At 40.6% G+C, this 21377-nt stretch overlaps 1 protein-coding gene across 6 annotated transcripts in view; it reads right to left on the minus strand.

The window, feature by feature from the left end:
• Window positions 1-21377, minus strand: part of MACROD2 (mono-ADP ribosylhydrolase 2) — an 887639-nt gene that overhangs the window by 750552 nt on the left and 115710 nt on the right. The window lies entirely within an intron of this gene.

A 21377-nucleotide genomic window follows, 5' to 3' on the forward strand; every position in this document is an offset into this window, starting at 1 on the left:
TGGTTTGCCTTTTAGCTTCTGTTCAATGCTTCTTTACCCGTGTCTGACATCCTTCACCCTCGCTTCTAGAGAAAAATTCTCACTAGCTTCCATTTAGTTCTTGACACAAGAACGTCAGGTTTCAACTTGATGTAAAGATTCAAGAGCTGGAAAGATTCAGAAGCTGAAGCTCTTTTCCCAATTTCCCTTTCATATATAACCTTCCTCATCAAGGAGATGGGAGAAAAGACATGATGGCACAGCAGATCTTGGGACTATGGCTGAATTTCCTGATGTTCTGAGTTTGAACGATAGGATGATGCTGCAGAGGTTTGGGCTGATTAGGGAGGCCAACTCCTACATGCGTTTCAGCAGCCCACCTCAGGATGGCAAGTGGCTGCTGGTTTGCATAATGAGCATCTAACTGACTTTTAGTTGCTACTAGGAGGAAAACTACAACTTTTACCTCCTCACAGAACAGGCGAGTTGTGAAGTTACTTCCATCATTTTTACTATTTACTGCCTAAGTCCCTTCTCACCATAACCACTCACTGCCCTACTTTTTATTTACCAGGGCACTTTTTTTTTTTCCCCTGGATGCACAAAACATTTTCCACAAAGGAAAATAATTCCCTTTTTCTTCCCTTTTTTTATACATCGGCACTTTTTGACTTTGTCCAAGTATTATTTTCAAAGCCCACAGGTTAACTTATCATCCATCATTTCAGCCTGATGCAACGAAACGACACATATACTGATAAATCTCCGTTTAATGCAAATGGCTAATTGATTCAGCAACTGCCTGCACTGTTCTGAACGAGTCTGCTCATGGTTCTTTAACCAGTTTTCAATACGTTGTGGACTGTCAAACAATACCTACCAGTGATTTATTTTTCAGGATGCTTTATTTCCTGTGACACATACAAAAGGCCTGGGTTTATTTCAACTGTCCCGTGTCCTTTGTGCAAAACTCTTGTAATAATCTCCAAAAGTATTTTTTCCAGCAATGCTTAATTATTTCAGGCTGATCCCACTTACTGCTCATAGCTCCATTATCCTCTGGCTTCTTGGTTTTTCCTTCCCAAAAGCTGTTAGATTTAGTTGGAAAGTAAAGAGAGTTTTTACTAGATAAAAACATTAAGGCTGCTTCCTTCACTGTTCATAAAACTTGAAATCCTAATCCCCTCTGTTGCCTTTGCTTCCCCCCAAAGGGATCAGCCTGGGATGCCGTTGTGAAGATAACTGCCATCATTTCACAAAATGAACTAGTTTCTTACAAAGTTGGTGCTATTTTGTCACCCAAACATGTCACTTACTATACAGAATAATTCTTCCAGCCAGCCAAGCCTTCTATAGATGTATTGACAGGCTCTTCATCACTTTCTAATTGCCTGTGCTTCCTTCTTGCTAAAGCTGATCAAATTTTATTCTAATCTCAGCTCCATTCCAAGTGTGCTGGGTAAAACATCTTTGCTTCTTCAGCTAGGAAATGAGGACAGAATAAATGCACCACGTACCCTTCGCTGCATAAGGGCAAAACGCTATGAAACAACAGCGGCATCCCTGCCTGTGGTTGTGCCGGAGTTGGCCTCCTGCTCCCTTCCTGGTACTCCACGTTTATTTGTGTTTTGCTTCAAAACTCCTTCTCTGTTCTCCTTGGATTGGTTTTTTAGCTTTGCATTAATTTGTTTTCCTTCTAAAATGGAATGTAACAGCTGGTTAGTAGCTCATAGCTCATTTATAGTTGATTCACCTTTTGGTGCGCTACATTTTAGTTCTCCTTATTCAAATGAGCATTATGTGCTGGGATTTTAGCATTAAATAAATGCTTTTCTGCTCAGTTTCACCTCTTACTAGCTCCAAACCCATCAAATATGTTATAAACAAAGGCCTACAACAGAACATATAAAGCAGCACTTAGAAATCCAGTTTTCCAGTGATAGATTATGGATTTACATTCCCAAACTACCAAATACAGTGGTCTCCTTGACCACCCAAATACAGTGGTTTATACACAGTGACAGATTAAGCAGTCTTCCTGGTTACATATCATTAGTGGAAATCAAAGTCATGTCAGATATTGATGGTAATACCTTTCAAAGGTACATTACAAGCCAAGCTTAATGAGCAGCTCTCACATGAATTATTCAGCGAACAACAACACTTACAATATATGCATATATATATATATATATATATATATACTCAGATCCTTAGACTATATTCGTCACAGATGATTTTGAAGGAAGGGAAAATGTACTCCCACTTGGAGCTAACCTGTACACAGAAGCAGCAAGTTCAGGCTATTCAATTTATAGATTTACTGTTGCAAGGGCATTACAATGAGTGCAACAATGTATCTCAACTGCAAAAGCAGCAACTCCTAAATAGCTAATTTCTAGCATTCAATAAACACAACTCTTGCTTTGTGTGCTGCAAATCTACTAAAATCCCTGACCAAAATAAAATATTAAACTTTTAAACTTCCATTTAAAAGGATGCAGTCATTCTGGGTGACGTTATTGTACGTTATCAATACGCTATTGATTAAAACTAATCTCTTATAGGAACAGAATAATCCAGTGTTGATGCTTATTTTCAAATTGAGAAGTGATGAAAGCAATTTCCATAGCCCATTTTAAACTTTCACTCAGAACATGTAGCTTAATGGAAGTTAATATAAACAGCACGGAACAGAAGGACTAAAATCTGATGAGGAACAATCAGAATAATTTGGTCTAACAGCTGAAAGGATACACATGTGCAACTAAATTGAACTTTGTTTATGCATTTTGATTTTCAAGCCTTCTCCAAGATGATTGCCCTATCTCCAGTTCTATCAAAGCAAAAATGCCCCTCTCTCCCTTACTCTGCTTCTAAATTTGACTTTTTAAATACTGGTTTTTTTAATACGAAATATGTCATGCTATTTAGTTTCTACTCTAAACATCAGCAAAGAAATGTACCTACTGCAACTCCCTGCCAGCTCCTGACTGTCTCTGAATCTGTTACTATTACTTTTATAGTCTCTGATTTGTTTTTGCCATTCTTGGATGTAAGCAAGATGAGAGGAAGCCCCCTTCTCTTTCTCCCCGTGTATACCTTTGAGAAATGGGATCATAATTACAGTGCCAAACCATTTATGCAGCTGCAAGTAGCACTCCCAGGCGCTTCAAAAGAGTTCCTGACCAAAACAAAATCTCGGGCGCTTGACGAAAACTGAAGATGTTAGTTAGGAGTGGAATTAAAATGAAACTTTACCTAAGCAGTGGTGCACAGTAAATGATAAGATTTAATACAGAAAGAGGAGAGTCTCCACAAGCAGTCTGCATTATCCTGGTGTTTATATTACAAAAGCTGCAGTACTCTCTACCCCTAAGCGCTTGCTTCATTTTTGTACACAAATTACATCCACTCTGCCAGACACCATTTATAATGGCAGACAATCAGATCAGACACGACACTCAAGGCTTTTTTTAAACTCCATAATAAAAAAGCAGCATGGCAGTACATTTGGCTACTACAAGTTTCCTCCCCATCATTTAATTCACATTTGTCTTCAACTGATAAACGACTTCAAAGTCACCGTATGAAATCATCCACGTACCCACCCCTCACATGGTACTAGCCCAACCTTGGTGGAAATCACCGGGAAACATCTATTTTTGTGCCACTCTCAAAGTCCAAGGCAACTACAATGGGCTTCACACTAAAAAGTCTTCAAGTTTCCCAAATAAACTTTTTGAGACTCACAAATCATGAAAACTTGAGCTCAACGGCTTGATTTTTGTGCAGAGATGAGGACAGCAGCAGCTTGTTACATAAGAACTAGGGATAATTGGCTTCACTGTGGCAAGAACAGAGAGAAAATCACAGTATCTGATAACATGGAGATATCAGAAGTTACTTAATTACAACACATTAAAATTGGTCTTCAGAAGTAGCCTAAAATTCACTGGAAGTTGTGCTTGAGCAATTCCATTTCACACACTAAGATTAATATAAAACAAATTATCCCCCCAAAATAATTATATTATTCAGTGGTTTTTTAACAGTTCCCTTTCTGAATCTTTGCATTAAGCCTCCTCCTACCCAAGGTTTTTATTAGGAAAATGGATACCAAATCTAATAATACCCTGGACAAAAACGACCTCACAAATTGTAAAACTTAAAACTAGAAGAATTTCATCTCCCATAAATCAGAGCTCCTCTATTAACTTCAGGAAAGGACTGTGGAAATTTCCATCCCTATCAAGTCTTTCCCTGAAAGAAACCAGACCTTTGAACTGACTAGCACAGGCTGTCCTAGAGACCATAAGGAAGAAGAATTATTTTCAGATAGGGGAAGACATGAGCCAGTAACAATGCCTTGAGTTTCACTGTAAATGAGAGCTCAGACAGTGGCATGACCGATGGGGCAAGGACTGAGAGCATAAAAAACCAGGGGCTTCATGGGGCTGTAATAAAAGTAGCTGCAAAAGAAAAGACCATGATTTTGTTGGAAGCAGGGGAGAGCTGGTAAGGAAAAGCACACTGTGCTGTCAGTCACTGCAAGGGATCTCTGGAGCAGCACAAAGGGTGTTGCTTCACGTGGAGGTTTTGCAAAGGGCCTCGCTGCTGTTTCTCATGTGGTGGCTGAAGCCAGTGAAGGATATGGGTTTTTAATGAAGACAAAGAATCCATCAGAACATGTGGCTACAACATGTGTCAAAACATAGGAATTAAATTCTAGCAAACAAAGTCACTATTAAGTTAGCGAATTGACTTTTAGAGTTGTTTCTTGGAAGCATATGGCACACAAAGTTGTAGCCACAGATCCCCAATACATTTTCATCTCTTACAGCGTTTATCAGGTTTGCAATTCTTTTATTATACCCTAGCAGTCAGCCTCTGGCAGAGAACCACTGCTGATCAATTGAGGAGATGTAAACCCCTTTAATACTCTTTATCAGTGGGACATGGAAATCATGTCTTGCTTTTTTCTTTTCCAGTGTTACGGAACAGTAGTACAATTTTATACACAGTTCTGAACAATATTAATGGGCTATCCAGTGCAGCACATACGTTAAGAAATCTAGAACTCAAGGGATCTCAGGTTACACTCTCAATGTCTAAATCAATCCATATACAAAAGAATGCAGCACTTACATTTTCCCACATCACAGGCACATTACAGTAGCTGGCTAGTGCTTAAATTTTGGGTGGTTTGTTTTTTTTTTCCTTCTAATTATGTGATTCTGTCAGTCACATAAAATTGATTCAAAATAATGACCATTAAGAATAACCTCACTACTGACCATCAAATGCTCACAGCTGAAACAAACTCCAGCAACAGTATTTGACAACTCCCAGAGGACACTGAGCTGTGAGCTCATTACTTGCCATGTTACGAAATACCTTAGCTGAGCTGCTCTATGGATAAAGCACTGAAAGGTACACAGAGCTGCAGGGCAATAAGTACAAGTGCTTCTTTATCTTGCAAGAGAATACCTTTGCACTAAAAAGTCAGCACTGAAAACAATTCTCCCTGTCCCAGGATGGCACTCGTACAAGGACAAGCAGTGTCTCACTCATTTAGTATTTAAGGTTCTATCACAGAATCACAGAATGTTTTGGGTTGGAAAAGACTTTAAGGTCATCCAGCTCCGACCCCTGCCATGGGCAGTGACATCTTCCACTAGACCAGGTTGCTCCAAGCCCCTTGAGCACTGCCAGGGATGGGGCAGCCACAGCCCCTCTGGGTACCCTGTGCCAGCGCCTCAGCACCCTCACAGGGAAGAACAATAATTTATTATTAACAATTTATTATTTACTATTAACTATTTACAATTAACTATTTACAATTTAATATACTGGTTTTCTGTGTTGGCAGTGCTGTCCCTGGTCTTCTGCACTGAGATACCCTCTCCCAGTGGGACATCTGTCCAGGTCACGCTTTGCCTAGAAAGGTTGGACCAGGTGATCCTTCAGGTCCCTTCCAACCTGCTATTCGATGCTATGAAAGTCTCCAAAACACTAATAGATTGCAAGAGTTTATACAACAGAAGAATTGAAGGCAACAAGGCTAACTCTAGATGAAAGAAAATAGGTGCTAAACCAGGGTGGTTTCACAGGGTAAGATGGAAGAGTATCAGTGAAACAACTTGGGCTGGGGCATAAGGGCACTGTGAACACGAGGAACGAGGGACAGCACTTACCTCTCAAGTACTATGTTAGTGTGGAAGAACAGGAAACTGCCCTGGGCCAGGTCAATGAGAGAGCTATAAAGAAAGAGGCTGTACATAATACGTAGCCTCCAGGGCTGGAAAAGTACTACTGAAAAGTACTACCCTTTCTTGGCCCTTACAGCAACAAGAAGAAAATATTTAAACCTGATTAGAGTGGTCTGTTCTTTACCAGTATTAGAATAAAGGCAATTTTGCACTCATGGAACTTCAGACTGAAAGGAACAGAATCTGTTAAACATCAAATATTAAGATAAAAAAATGTTAGAAAAGCTTCCCAAAAAGTTAACAATACACCTTTCAGAGGTAGAAATAATGTATTAATGACTAATTTTAAAGAAAATACATATTTGTTTTCCCCTAATATGGCACAATAAAATAAGCCTGGAGAGATCAGCACTTACTTTGCTGATCGCCAGGTTTCCAAGTTCTTCTGGTACACTTAATTCCAGTGGATTGAAAAGGAAATAGTACACGGTCCTGCCAATCACAAGAGAAGGCTGTGAAACAGCCCCAGGTACCCAGGCTCTCCAGGCCCAGCATTAAGTCTTCCATCCACCAGCATCAGCACACACAGTTGAGGGGAGACTCTGACCCCACGCTTCAGCTAAATTAGTTTTATATCAACAGTTCCTACTTTCCTGCTGTCAGCTATCCCGACGATGAATCGATAATGCATTTTGATGAGGGCAGAATATGTATGTAATGAAAAATATTGATTTGGCTTACATACTTCACGATAAAACTTTTTTATTCCTTTCATTCATTTTGGTGACTTACACATGCTTTTAGTTGGATTTCCAATCCAAGAATAAATTCTTAAGGTTCTTTCCAACCCTAACTATTCTATGATTCTATGAGTCTAAATTCAGAGTTCACAGAGACAGTGTTGTACAATCGGGGGTTGCTGAAGATTCTTGGATACAGTGCACATGAAAGGACTTTGCTTGGTTTTAGGGTGTTCTTTTCCTTATGGGTTATTTAAGTACTAACCTAGCCATGACTTAACGTCATCCACAGCTTCTCATTTCTGTGCAACGTGCATCATTCTCTGCAAAAGCACAATAGCGCAGGTGTGCAAATAATAAGAGCTTATAAAGCTTTTTGCTCGTAAATTAAAATGATCATATGCTCAGTCCTGTTGAATTCTGATACAAATGCACCATGTTAGACCAAACCACCAAGGCCTATCCCACGAGGAATACATGTAATTCATCAAGCTAGCCATATTTCCTTTTTTAATTTAAAAAGTCTCATTACCCAGAGGAAGAGCCTCGGCATGTTTTTAATATACGTGGGTATGTTTTTAATATACGTGTAACTACTACATGTATGAAGAACTAACAGAAAGCAGACACATAAACTACATTACTCTTGGCTTGTGCCTCACCTCACCGCTGTGAAGGAAAGAGCACGTCTTTCATCAAGAATGCTAATATATTCTTCCAGTTTACTATTTTACATCCTCTCTGAGGCTTTTAACCACTGGACTGAATCCTGAACAAAGCAATCGGATGCCCAGGAAGAAAAGCGCAGGGGAGCAGGGGCTATTTATCCACTCTTTGCAATATTCTTCTGACGGTGTGAAGCGAAGCAGCCCGCCGCCGATGCCCACCGCCGCTCGATATGGAATGCCGGCGCACAGCGGAAAGGACCTTTCCATCAGATGTCCCCACAGATCCTCCTATTAGCAAGACTTAAGAAGGCCTTTGTCATCCCAAATATGCTCAGCTGCTTACCGCATGGCGAAGCAGTGTAAGAACCATTTAAAGATGTGTCTGACATCATTAATCTATTTGCCCTCTGACCCGCGGAGCTGAACTGTAGCTATGGCGACCACAGCTTGACCTTACAACGCTGAGAAACTTGAAAGCTCCATAGTATTTTGGGTCACATTGTGAGGCCGAACAAAGGAATAAAGAAGAAATGTGTCAGTTTCCTGGGAATTAAGGTCAGCAGGTCAATTGCCCTAAAGCTTTATTGTTATATGATAAGCAAGACTCAGTGAAATAATTTTTCAGCTATTAGAATAAATAAAAAATAAAATACGAGAGCTTTTTGTTGTCCAAAGCAGAAAATTGGTCTCTGTAAAAGCAATACATAACCCATCATAGAGCAAAATTACTCAATAGCCTTCCCTGTTGCATTAACAGCACAAACACATGGGGAAAAATGGGCTGCAGGTATCAATTTCATATTCTCACCTCGGGTTTATTGTTAATTCAGGCTTTTGGGGGCGTGAGGAAAGTGTTTATTAATGTGCGACTGAGAGTGCATTTGATCAAATTGTCACTGTTTCCCATCCTCCCTTCTCAAATGATTCATGGAAGTAAGTGGGAATAAGCAGCCTGAATACACTGAATGTGAACGTCTGTGTAAAAGCAGCGTATGCCTTAGAATAAATCCAGTAAAGGAACCTGCCCTAACAACATGCTCTCACAAATACCAATCCAAATATTTACAGCCTTAAGAAATTAGGCTTGTTAACAGTGTTTATACAATTCTGGACTATGGAGCAGTGTTCCCTTTACGGATGTGTCAGCAAAAGTCATAGGTACCTTCAATTTCAAAGTGGTTTAGATGCAGTCAATGAAAATTAATTCTACATTAAAATTAACTAATTTACAATGAAAAGCTTTTCAAAGTTCAGATATCTCAACCCACACCATGTAGGACCACAAATGTAACTTACAATACAGGTTAAAAAGCAGATAGATACAAAAGATCTAAGTTGCTGTGCATTGATTTATCATGTTGGTGGCTTCTTCTTTAATTTCTCATATCATTGCTGAAAAACTACAGTGATACCTACGTACAGCACAGAATGTACATGTCAGTTCAGCTGAGCATTACCCACAGAGGTATAAAGAGAAAGTTTCTGAAGCAGTGCCCTCTTTTACAGCAGATAATTTAAAGTATATCAATATCTATCAATACAGTGTTTTGGGGTTCTCTGAAATTAGCATATTTTATTCAATTATCTAATAAATATCAGACCCCATAAAGTAGATGCTGAATCAGTGGGGCTTGTTCATTAATAAAGATGCATTTCAAGCTTCTGAGATATTCTTGTGACTACCAAAGAATAAAAAAGCAAAATTCCATGCAGCCTGTAAGCCAGCCCTTTTTGCTTTCCACTTCTTTAATACTCCAGCTGTGTCTGAGAAACAGAATTCCACAAAACTGGTTTTAGAAAGTCTAAACTGCCAGCCTGACAAGAAAGCATGGCCAAAATTATGCCAAAGTGAGGATGCTTTACTGGTAAGTAAAGAATTCAAATGATCTGTTGTAGAGCACAGTCTGAAGCTATCATTGCTGCAGCTGTATCCACCCTGGGAAAAACAATGTTAATGGCTCTAGAAAAGCGCAAGAAAAGCTCTATAAGAACAAATTAAAAAAGTAGAAAATTTGCTTCCATGTGAGCAAGCAGAAGAATGTAATCACTATACGTATACAAGAGAGATTTACCTGCAGCCATTAAAACCCGGAACGCATGATAACTCTTATCAAGTAAATTACTCGTCTGGCAGAGAATGTCCAAAGCCACCAAAGTCAAATCACAAACTAGAGAACAAGTTTTAATAGCGAGGGCACTTTGGAAGGAAATCATGCAACAGTTCATATTTAAGATACACAGTAGATTCTTCGTTTCACCTTGGAAGATCGGATGCTCTTTGAAGTTGTGCTTGTGACAGGTCTGATAGCAAAAAAATATTGTTGAAAGGTTATTTGTGCTCCATTATACAGAAGGTCAGGCTAAATGGCACAAAGGCACACTAGCTTACTTTCATCCTCCCTGAACTTGACACAGAATATGTAAGAGTCAAAAAGCATCAGCTCTTAATAAACTATCCTCTTGAAATCACTGTATCTTAAGTTAAGTTGTAAAATAATGACAAACTAGCAAACTTGCCAGCTTCTTGTTCAACACAGGGTGCCAAAGCTTGGCCCTGAAGGGAGGTATTACCAGGTGCCACGCTCCTATTACCCACTGCTCTGGAAGTCAAAACAGACTCTTTGAAAAACCCCTAAACCCTCAACAGTTATTACTTTCTATACAAGTGATCCCAGCTGAAGTCACACACTGAAGTACTACTGAGTTGGCACAGGAATGGATAAAAGCCAGGAAATTCTAGGTTTAAGCTGACCCGCCATCCTTTGCACACACTATTGTCCTTTATCCCTAAAATTTAATTAAATCCCAGTCCTGACCAGTTGTAATAAGTAGTACAGAAAACTGATTATCGGAATTGCTTTCCTCCAACGCTCTATTGTGCTACACTTCCTCTCTGCAAAATACAAAAGACTCTATGTACATTTTTCCTTCTCTGTGAAAAGAGGGCTGGGGGGGGGGGGTAGGGGGTGGTGGTGAAAATCCAGTCTGAACTTTTATTTAGTTGCCAATTGTGCTGTGGAATGAAACTAAGCATTTTCTTTTAAAAGCTGATTCAAATTCAGTACTTAATCATGCCATAGCCGAGCAAGAGCAGCAACAAATTATGTTACAATTACATTAGAAATTCTTTTACAAGATTTTGTTTTCAGTCACTTCTAATCTTTCAATAGCTGCCATTGCCGGGGCTGATATTTCCCTAACAACATTTTTGCCTGAAACTAGCTGCTCTGATCAGAAACATTTGGAATGTAAGGAAAATATGTACGTGCACGTGTGCGCAGAGCACAGAGAGGGAGGAAAGCAGTCACATTTGATTAGAAAAAGAGTTCTAGAAGCCATAAAATATTTCCTTTATTCTTCTAAATAGGCTTTTTTTTTCCCCCTTATTCTAGCAGATTATTTACTCCTCTGCTCCTAACCAATTTGTTTTCTGTGCTGCAGACCACTGTAATATACTATTTCAAAGTTAATTGTTTTTAGAATTTAAAAGGCATATTCTATTAACTCCATTTGAAATAACAGACCCAAAACACAGGCCTCAGGTCCTTGCATTAAACTAGACACACCACTAACTATGTGGATGACTAAGCCACCCAGAAAGAGGTAAAGGAGCTGGCAGGCAATGGGACACACAAATTGAGAGCAAAGGGTTTAAAAGTCCTCTTTGTCTCCAGCATTCTCCCCCCTAACCCAGAAGAAGTCAATGATTTGGAGATATCATATAACATCTGTTTTCTAAACAACAAACTAATGCCTGCAAAATGTGCAACACCCACGTTTGAAACAATCCCGAAAAGCCTCAGCTCTGGCTGCCTGTAAATCAAAAAAAACATTAAAGGAACCTTAATTTGTGATTTCAAGAAGGTGCCTATAATCCAGGCAAAGACTCCTACCATGAGATGAAATGGAAATGTAAATCTACCCATGGTATTCTAAGGATATCCAACAGAATTAGAAAGTTTTCAGGTAAAAACATTACACTCGGATAGCTTCAAAGAGGAAAGGTACAATCCTTCGCAGGCCAGCAACAGGTCAGTGCCTGTTTCAGCAATGCCTCATCATTATGCTTGCAAAATGACTTATGGTTTGGCTGCCACGGCTGCCTTCGCTCTCATCTACCTCTGCTTTTTGCCACAAACACAACACAGCAACATGTTTGCTGGCTGAGGTGAAAATGCACAACCATACCAGGACCTCCTGCCTCTCTGGCCCAACATGTAGGAATAGGTTTTACTAGTATAGAGTCTTCTATGGACTGGGATTTCACAGCCAAGGACAAACAGCCAGTTCCTGGAATCACAGAGTTACAGAATGGTTTGGGTTGGAAGGGACCTTAAAGGTGATCTAGTTCCAACCCCCCTTGCCATGGGCAGGGACACCTTCTACCAGAATAGGTTACTCAAACCTGGCCTTAAACACTACCAGGGATGGGGCATCCCAAGTTCCCTGCACTTCTCCGTATCATTCCCAGTGATATTTTTTCAGCAGTCACTCCAAAAGCAACTAATGGTCAACAGTAACAACTTCTCTTCGTCTACAGGAGGGAAAAGAACCCAAATCACCTTTGGATGAGAAGGGAGGTGGATCTCATAGTTGGCCACTCAGGATTAATGAACTTCACTGCCTTTGGCAGCCACCAAGCAGCAATCCCACTGCTCAGGTGACTACCAGAATAATCTCTGTACACTTCATCAGTAATTTGAAGAGGCTGTTTCTACTTCAGCTCTCAAGTAACGCAAGCACCACACTGCAGGGGAGCAAAGGGTTGCAAGTCATGACAAAACAAGCAGCTGCCACACAATGTGACAAAAGTGCCAGTTTCCATGCCAATGCCACAATCCCTTCAATGAGGCATTTTGCCAACATATAAGGATCTTTAAGACCATTGGGAAAACAACAGAGTAACAGCCCCAGCATGTTATGGGCTCCATCGCTTTTAAAAACACAGTGGATGTAGCGTTACAGGTTACAGACAGAACTGAGTATTTTTTCATTTCGGGAATTAAAAGGCGAAGAAGAAAACTGTTTTTGTAGTAATATGACAGGCGACATAAACCGTAAGAAATCTGACAGCTGCATATGCCAAACTAACACGTTTACCAGGAACAAGTTTCTAGGAGACCTCTAAGGCAGAAGTTCACAGATGCAGCACAGAAGACAGTTTTGAATGGTGACGGGGGGGTGGAAGACCACAGCTAACTAGCAGGCAGAAGGGCTTTGGAGTTGTTCTGCAGGCAGCACAGAACGGTGAAGTAAATAAACAAATAAGTGAAACTGAGCCAGCAGCAATTTGTGATGTGCGCTGTCACTGGCTGTCATACCGAGCTGGATCCTCCGCTCTCCCAGCTGATGGATTCTACTTGAAACCATTCCAAGCACGCATTCAAAGAGAGGTATCGCTAAAGTGGTGAATACTAAACCAAGCCCCTAATGAGGTTTAAAAGTTGACTTTTTGTCCTTCTGAAAGGCATACCTGCAGCACGGTTAGAGCTGACCACAAAAGCCAACTGCAGCTACTCAGTGTGGCACGCCTAACCTCACCACCAAACCGCAGCAGAAGAGGATGGTCCCGCTCCCTTTTTGCCGTGGCACTTGTCTGCCTCTATCATGAGCTGGATGGAAAAGCAGCACTGCCACAACCTACTTTATTTTGGGAGAAAGTCTGATTTTCTGGCAGCTGAGCTAATGAAAGGGTTGGCCAAACACAAGCACTGATGTAAAAGCGGAGATGGGGCTGCCCTCTGTGGTAGCAGCCAGCCAGCTGTATTGTTAAAACCCATTTTTAGATGCTCTTGCCTGGAGTACCAGGGAACTGAACTCAATAACCTGAAACCCTTCTGGTTTATGCTTTTAGGCTCCACTGTGTGCACAGAGCACAGAGCTGACCCGGCACAGGCCTGAAATGATTGTGGTTGAACAATCCATAGCAATCATGACTTGTTCGCTAAAGAATTTACAATTGCAATCAGAGCCTCTCTACATCCCCTGGGAAAAATGATCAAGAAGAAATGAAATAGGCTTTGTTATATCCATGCACAATAACGTAAAACAACATAAACTAGAAATAAAGACAAATGCTAGGCAAGCTAACAACAAATTGAGTTTTCATTTCTCACTGGGGTTATTTTTAGATGTGTTCATATTTAAATATGAAGGTAATTTCCCAGTGCAGCTGTTAACAGCTCTTCCTGAGCTTCTCTTGGAGTTTGGGTGTTGCATCTGCTGGCATTTGCAAGGCAAACTTCTGGTCTTAGTGCTTTAAAACTACAAAAGCAAATGCTTTTGAGCGTTACTTCCAAAAACCATACCTTCCATCTCAGGGGATCCTATGGTCATTTTATTTGTAAAAGGTTTGAAGTTTTCTGTATAAAACTACACTGCTCTTCTAACAAGCACCTTGTGTGGGTTTTAATCTAGCCAAAGACATACTGAGATATGTATCAGGCGAACAGCAACTATAAACAAGGTGCTAGCTCAGGCACTGCTGGTGATTTTAGCAAGGCATGACTTTAAAAAGCTATTGCTAAGGTCAAGAACTACCCCAGTTTTAATGAGGGGACTTGCTCTGTTTCCCTCATTCAAATGAAGACTTACTTTTTCCATCAATAACTGGAGATCAAGTGTTTGATTCCAGGTAAGCAGGCTTTCAGATACAGTAACGTGTGACAGAGAGATTAATGCTTTAATGAGGACCATGGATATACTGTATTTGATTCTGATCATAGGTCCAACTAGCCCTGTTGCACCACCAAGTAGGTTTTTGCTTCCGTAGCAACATGCAAAACTTCTACACCTACAAGTTTTGTTATAAAACCTGAAAATTGGAAATTGATTTATAGTCTAGTTTTATAACCCACCCAGCCTGCCAAGCAAAGAAATGAAAAGCCAAATCACCTATGAGAGTGTATCACTGATCTCTCTATTCCACAGCATCACTTATACTGTAGTGACTGTACAAAAAGCCGTTCACCTCACTTGGCTGGGTTGGCAGACCTAGACCTGCCTTTGACCTCCTTTCCAAAGGGAACAAAGATGAAGCCTCTGGCACTGATGCACAAGCCTTCAGTGGAGATCTGTGGGGTTTAGGGTGGAGGAGCAGGTGGGAGAGTGACTGTGAAGCAGCTTTGAAAACCTTTTTCCCCATTAAGGACTTTCATAAACAGCTCCTACAGCACAGACCACTCTTAGGGGAGACAAACACATGCTCAACTATGTATGTAAAATGTAGGAGTTTGTTTTTCCAAGGTGAGAAGAAAAACAAGGAGCTCAAATACAAGACCTTGATGAAAGTGTTCATGTAACACATAGCTGACATACCTCAAAATTCCCATCCTGCCTTCTGCAATCTCCTACTTCTCTGAACCACTCAAAGAAAGCTAGACCCTGTTCTTCAGTAACAAAGCCACTGTTGTCACCTTCTCACAGAAGACATCTGTCTTAGATGCTGCACATGGTGCAGGGCCACATCCATCCTGAGCTCAGCCAAAATGCCTTCATTTCCCTGAGTCATAGAGCTCAAGGTCTCTTTTGGGTTTATACATATTGCTTCTCTCCAGGATCCCTGACATTTCCTCCAAGGCCTTGGGATGGGCAGCAGCAATTAGTGCACACTCACAAAAGGCCAAAGAACAAAAACCTTGAGGAAGGAGATTAAAGATGGATTAAGGAGGAAAAGAAAAAGTAGAATGCCGCTCCAGATACTAAGCTTGAAATGACTTTCAGATCCCATTTCCCATGGAACTTCAGTCTCTTACCACTTCAAGGAACTTCCTCCTCAGCAGCAGCAAGACATACAGACTAAATAATGCACTCCCATCACCTGTTCAAAGTAATTCCCAGATCTCAGTCCCTCTCCTCACTTCCCTGCTTACCAGCCCACTCTGGGCAGACACCCACCAGAGGGGAGCTCCTCTCCACCCATCAGTGTTCCAAATCATTCTCTCCAGGTGTTGCAACTGGGACACAGGTGAAGAAGGATTGCTCTAGGAATACCCAGGAAAGCCTCCAATATGAATGTGCTTCTGAGGCTTGAAGGAAACAGTATGCCTCCGCTGAGCATGCCAACGCTTTAGAAATGAGATCTCTTTTACATTCGAGATAAATTCTAGTCCAAATTTCAGTGGTAAGAAGTAAAATCAGCATTAATAATGCATAACGAGGAAAAGTAAATGTGGAGAACATACATATGCCCTAAAACTGCTTTTCTTATTTTCTGTTTAGCTTCAAGGAGCTTTCCACAGTGCGCTCAGCCAGCAGATGCTGAAGACAAGCCAGCTTCCACACTGACTCACACAGATGGCGCTGGTGGAGTTGATTCTCGTACCAAGAGCGGCTTGTCTTCTCAACTGAGATAAAGTTCCTGCATATATATCCTTTTTCTGAATCAGGATCTCATCAAATGTAAGTACACTCCTCATGGCCAGGGAAATTGCATAATTCCTGGTAACACATTTTTAACCACCACATCAGCTTGCAGCTTTCTCACTGCTGTTGTGCAAAGCCATTTCTGAAATGGCCTCTCCTGCCGAAGAGACAAAGGCAGCGTAATCACCCCTACTTACGACTAAACAAATCTGTTCAGACAATGTAAACTCAGGCCTTCCTGAGAATAAACACTTTTGAGTTATTCATATATTCCACGCTGGCACATAGCCTTTTGTAATTTCAAAACCAGGTATTACACAAGCAAATCAGCAAACGCACAGTCTCCAGCTCATTGCTGGAAGTTAAGATGTTAACACAGACTAGACACAAGCAATGCAAACAACCAGGGTGATGCACTGGGCCAAACCAGCATCCTAATGCTTTGATTTGGTTTGCATGCAAAGCAGGGGGTGTACATTATTTAGAGAGAAAGCCTTCCACAGCGCTATATCCACACAATTGCTTAAAGTTTAGAAGGAATACCAAATATTCACATTGAGTAACTAATACATTATAGATCTGCACAGAACTTGGCCACTGTAATTTTACAAGGTTAGTCCTATGTGAAGCTGCTCACCCAATTTGGGACCAATAGGAGAGGGAAAGAAAATAGGAAACTCTTTACAAGGAGACCAGAGAAGAAGGCCAATGAAAGAGAGAAGATAGTTCAGCAGAAGCAGCTTCTCATGGCAGAAGATCAATGCACAAGGATCTGGAATGTAAATGCTCCTGTGTGGGTTTGATGTGCAGAAGAACAGCTACTGGGCATTGGAGGAGGAGGAGAGGAGGTGGGTAGGAGGCAGGGTGTATGCAGAAAGCCTGGCAGAGAGAGCACTGCAATGGCGAGAAGAGAGAGGTGGCAAAAACTGGGGCCAGAAGGGAGTAAAACATAACGCAGAGAAAGGACCCAGAGAAAAAACATTTTTGTGGCCTGAAAATACACTTATGAGAAAGAATGTGACTTTCAAGTTTTCAGCATGGAACTATGAAGAACTAAGGTTAATGAAAAGTGCATAGGGAAATGTAACAAGAAATGTGAATTTTCACCCAAAGGATGTCTGTTTAGTATTTAAATAGCCAACAGTAGGAGCAGCAGAGTTCTAACACCAACAAGCAAAACAGGAACAAGAAAGGAGTCGTCCATTCCCAGCTCCTTCTTACCAAGCCGCAGGTCACCACTGCCTTGAGTATCTGATGTATTAGACTTTTTAGTAAGAAACTGTTCGGTGTGAGGTGCTGGCAGAGGGTGCCCAGAGAAGCTGTGCCTGTCCCATCCCTGGCAGTGTTCAAGGCCAGGTTGGACAGGGCTTGGAGCAACCTGCTCTACTGGAAGGTGTCCCTGCCCATGGCAGGGGGTTGGAACTGGATGAGCTTTGAGGTCCTTTCCAACCCAAACCATTATGTGATTCTATGATCTCTCTACTCTAGAAGGCCAGCTTTGGGCAGCTGTCACATAAGCAGCAATTAAAGCTCCAAGAAATAGAATCCAAGATGAAGACTGCACCAGAAATTTTTTTTTCTGCCATTTCAGAAGGTTTACTTTTATTTCTTTTTAAAGTATTTCTGCTACTGGGTCTCTTTATATAGAGGCAGCGTAAAAATGCATTTACTGCTCTGCTCAGCTCAGTCTAGGCTGCACCCATAAAAAACCTGAGTTTGCAAATGTAAGGAATACCCTCAGGGAAGAACAGCATTGTCCTCTGCAGGATTCTTCCTTGCACAAACTAGTTTTACTGACAACCTCAGTTAAAGTTTTCCAGGTTGTTTTGGGAGGACGCTATTTTTCCTCCTTCTAACACATTCTCAACACCTCATCAAGCATAGGGAAAGCCTATTCAGTTCTGACAGCATTGCTTATGTTACATTTGCAAGCAAAGGCTCCATATTCTTCATAGCTGTGAAGGAATTAGCTCTTGTTTCTCCCAAAAATTTCATCGTGGTGACTTGATGGTTTGACAATATAACAAACAGAGAAAATCGCCTTCTAAATACAAAATCAATCGGCCATAAGTATTAGGAGCAAACATTCTTGGTATGGACCTTACCCCGTCAGCTTTCTTTATCCATTTCTGTATGTTCTGTAAATCAAAAAACTAAATACCTTATTCATAGGCTTTGCAATTTCGAGTACCCTATTAAGTTACTTGATTTTGCTATCAAGAGCACATGATCTTCTAAGCAAAGCTCTTTATTTGCCTTAGGAAAAATAGCGATGCAGTTGCATCAGGGGTGTTTCTGACTTGACAGGGCTTTTCCCTGGGCCTGTTTAGGACAGCTGGATAGAAGAACAGGGAGAAAGCGTGGAGAGAAGGGAGAGGAATGGCAGAAAACACAGGTGCAGTGGTCTAATCTCCTGGCCTTTGCAGACAGACAAAAGAATAATTACAATTACAGCTATTATCTCTCAAACATTCCTCTGGCAGGGAAAAGAAAAAAAGCAGCACTCCTAAGGCCACCTAATTTTAAACCAGTATTTAGTTTTCAACTCTTCATACCTTTTTAGCTTTATTGTGGCCTGTCTTGCATGATTACATTCTCATTTTTGTTGCATTTGATACAGAGCTGCTGCACCAACCTTGCCAAGGTACTTTCTGTACACACACAATACTGAAAGCTGGATTTGACAGGCATTTATTTTTTAAAGGAATGTATCCAAAATTGGATTCTAATTTTGACATGGTTGAGATCATTTAAAGATTAAACTCTAATACAAAGTGCAACAGATATTTGTTGTACTTAGTCAATATCAGAAAACCTTATAGGACATGGATCATACAAAAGTTCATATATTACAGTGGTTTCTTTCTTAGATGTCTCCACAAATCAGCCAATGCCTAGCTTGGACTTAGAACAGTCTGCTTTGAAAAATCAATATAACCTGATAAAAGCCTGGAGCTAAAAACCACTAACATTCATTTCAGTGTATTTCATTGAATATCAAACTATTACTCTCAGCTTTATCTAAAAGAAATCTGTCCTTGGAAAGCTTGAAGAAGCAACGGTTCCATTTCAATGCTTGAGACAGTTCTCTGCTCTGCAATGAGGATGAGTGATCTCAGATTCAATTTCACTTCCCTATCAATGTGCTTGGTTTCTTAACATTTCATAAATGTCCTGCCCAGAAATGTTTATGACTGGAATCTGATCTACAGCAGGGCAAAGTAGATCCAAATGCCTGTCAAATCATAGCAAGAGACATTCAGGTCAACCTTTGGCTGAGGGAGTTCCCAGAACTGTGATTCTTATCATACCATCAGGGTGCTCAGAAAAAAACCAACAACCATCATCATTATCACATTGACCTAACAGCACCTTACAAGCCTGTGTTATAAACTTATATTAAAGTCCTTTGAAACATGTTATGTAGTGCAAGTGCTCTGAATTTCCTATCTGCCACCTTTTAAACCTGAGCCCAGTAAGGTTTAACAAGATTGCCAGGTCTTCCGAAGGTGATTTCCCCATAGGTCTGACAAGAACTTTAATCTCCATATCCCCAGCATTAATTAATTCTATAAACAAAATACAGGTTAAAGACTATTTTAACTGAGAAATTCAATTAAAATCTCTCATTCTATTCCTTGGGTTTGATATATCTGTATTAAATATTCATATTTTTATTCCCTACATATGAGTAACTCCATCGGTATTAGCAGTGTTCCTCCATTCTCCTGGAACTCAAGAGGCCTTGAATTTCTGTATTTTAAGATGATGGAGAACACGGTTGAGCTCTCCACATACAACAGTTATTTTGTGAAGAATATTTTACAGGTTACCTGCATTTTTAAGAAGTATATTTATGGAGTTTACATCGAAGAACACAGTCCAAAATCTGCTTGCAACAGCACATTAAAGACCTTTCAGTACTCCAGAGCAGCTGTGACCTGATAAAATCTAATTATTTCTAACATGCCCTTTGGAATTCTCCAGGAATATTTACTGTAATTTCTAACTGGTGCCATAAGCACTGGGATGACCTTGGAATAAAATTGAAAGCTGAACGTGTACCCTATACATCTTTCATGAGTATCCCACAGATACATGTTAAGGTTTAGCAACATGGCACAGCAACATAACACCGGGATCTGTTAACTAACACAACAAAGTCAGGCATGAGAAATACCGAAGAGAAACACTACTGTAATAACAAAAGAATCTCAGTTTAAAGAAAATAACTATAAGATATTCACAGCACCTCAAAAGCATTACCATGTCCCAGATGATGAGACACAGACGCACACTTACACCAGGAATACCTGTATGTATATATTATGTGTACATATACATCCATGCAGGCATGAATATAATGTGTTATATCAAGGTGTATACATGATACAGTTGTATATACTGGGCTGCTTAGGGCACAGCTCACTCTGTCAGGACTATCAAAACAGACAATTGTACCTTAACTTGTACTCAATTTGTTATTAGTTTTTATTCTCCTCAGGGAAAGATGAGAATTGAAGCGATAGAGAGAAAAATCCTTTTCCCTCACTGTCAAGGAAAATCAATCTGGGCTTTTTCTTTTTTCTTTAATTAGCTGAATAAATACAGCAGATATATAACATTTCAAGCATCTGAATACCAAATATATCAAGCAGCATTTAAAAAATCTACTAAAATCCCTCTCAAGAAAAGATGAGGTTTGACACTTTCTGGTTTCTCTGTATTTGTTTTTGCCAAGAGGCAAACAATGGGAATTTAAGTAGGCAAACTTCATACAGAAAGTGCAACTACCCGGCAGTTTCCATAGGTCTTAAAGAAATCAAGCTCTCTTTAACAGAGTTTGGCCTTGCCATCTTCTGACACCAGCAGAAAGAACAACCACAAAAAGCAGGAGAGCTGGGATCAGCAGAGATGGCTTTCAGGTGCCTACCTTCCCCCGGCCATCAGCTCCTTGTGCTGGAGAACACGCAGGGTCAGAACAACGCAGGAGATGGACAAGATCACCTATGCACCACTAACAAAAGAACAGGACACTCATGAAGGCAGCAGCTGTCTGCTTTGAAAGAACTCCCCACTCTGATGGAAAACATAAGACAATGACATTGGAAACATCAACTGCACCTACCAAATCCAATGCTACTTGTGTGAGTCAGTAAGCTATGAATAAAGGGAATAAAGAGATGTTCAATGAAAAAACATCTAGGGAATACGTTTTCTAGCTTGCCCTATGATAACCATAAACTCTGGGGTCTGTGAGTAGAAAGTCTGTTTTCTGATGAAAACCCCCTGAAGACTGTGGAGCAGCCAGGCCCCACTCATCCTCAACCTTGGTCTCGCTGGGTATGATAAGGTACCTGTGCTATCTCGGAGCGAGCGCTGCCCTGGGTGGAGCAGGAAAACCAGGCAGCTCT

The sequence above is a fragment of the Pezoporus flaviventris genome, unplaced genomic scaffold (genome assembly GCF_033815535.1).
Source record: "Pezoporus flaviventris isolate CSIRO_AGI_PZ_B2104156 unplaced genomic scaffold, CSIRO_AGI_Pfla_v1 ptg000031l, whole genome shotgun sequence".
Lineage (NCBI taxonomy): Eukaryota > Metazoa > Chordata > Aves > Psittaciformes > Psittacidae > Pezoporus > Pezoporus flaviventris.